We start from the raw sequence: 1,233 nt of genomic DNA, 5'->3' as shown, positions 1-1,233 counted from the left end.
GCCAGCTTTCCCCAGTTTATGTACTGAGCATGACGTCACATGGTATGGAATGTCCCTTTGGCCAGTTTGGCTGTGCCCCCTCCCAGCTTCTTGTGCACCTCCAGCCTTCTCAGTCAGTAGAGCATGGGAAGCTGAAAAGTCCTTGACTAGTGTAAGCACTGCTTAGCAACAACTAAAACATCAGTGTGCTATCAACATTATTCTCATCCTAAATCCAAACCACAGCACTGTACCAGCTACTAGGAAGAAAATTAACTCTATCCCAGCCAAAACCAGGACACTTGTCTAAAAATGTAGTATCACACCTCATCAGAAACATTTCTGTTCTCTATACGGTTATGAATTGCTTGTATATATTTTAAGTATATAAAGCTTATTCCATAAGCTTTACGGAGCTCTGCTATGGATATTAGGGAAATTAGGGAAAATAGAAATCCATGACTGTTCATAAAAATGCCTGTTTTCAGAGCCTTGGCGCTTGAATGATTTTCAGAGTTGGGATGGACTTAATTATAGATCTTGAGTCTGGTGTAGCTTTCAGGTTTTTCTTAAATGGCCTGCATGATAAAATCATGAGTATGGTTATTAATTTACTGACATTAACATGATGACATGAAATTAGGAGGGAGTAGGAGTATTATGGATGACAGCATTAGCATTCAAAATGAATATAGCACCTGGAGAAATAATTTGAGGGGAAAAAAGAAAAAAAAGGGATGACAGTCAGTAGGACAGACACATGGTATGCTCAGGCAGAAGTAAAGAGCTTCACGAGTACAGATTGAGGAGGTGATTGAGTAGAAGGTCTGTAAAAGTAATTTTTAATAGACCAGCAAGCTAAGGATTGGTTAAGAATGTAATACTGTTACAAAGAGCAAATAATAAATGGGATGTGTACAAACAGGCTTCAGAAGAGGTAATCATGATGTAGTGCTGCTAACAGCTCTGCTAGAATAGCGTGTTCAGGTGAGAAAGTTCTGCACTCTCAAATATATGAAACCAATACATCTGTGTTATGGTTTAAGCCGGCAGGCAGCTAAACACCACACAGCCATTCGTTCACGCCCCCCAACCCCGTGGGATGGGGGAGAGAATCGGGGGGAAAAAAAAAAAGTAAAATTCGCGGGTTGAGATAAAGACAGGTTAGTAGGACAGAAAAGGAAAGGAAAATAATAATAATAATGATAAAAGAATACACCAAGCAAGTGATGCACAGTGCAATTGCTCACCACC

General features: G+C 40.0%; 1 protein-coding gene across 1 annotated transcript in view; it reads left to right on the top strand.

Moving 5' to 3' along the window:
- ARHGEF10 (Rho guanine nucleotide exchange factor 10) overlaps positions 1-1,233 on the top strand; it is a 110,293-nt gene that overhangs the window by 76,443 nt on the left and 32,617 nt on the right. The gene's annotated exons all lie outside the window — the stretch shown is intronic.

This window comes from Aptenodytes forsteri, unplaced genomic scaffold (genome assembly GCF_000699145.1).
Source record: "Aptenodytes forsteri isolate BGI_AS27 unplaced genomic scaffold, ASM69914v1 Scaffold121, whole genome shotgun sequence".
Taxonomy (NCBI): Eukaryota; Metazoa; Chordata; class Aves; order Sphenisciformes; family Spheniscidae; genus Aptenodytes; species Aptenodytes forsteri.
The sequence above is the reverse complement of the archived record's forward strand: the minus strand, read 5'-3'. Positions and strand labels throughout refer to the sequence as shown.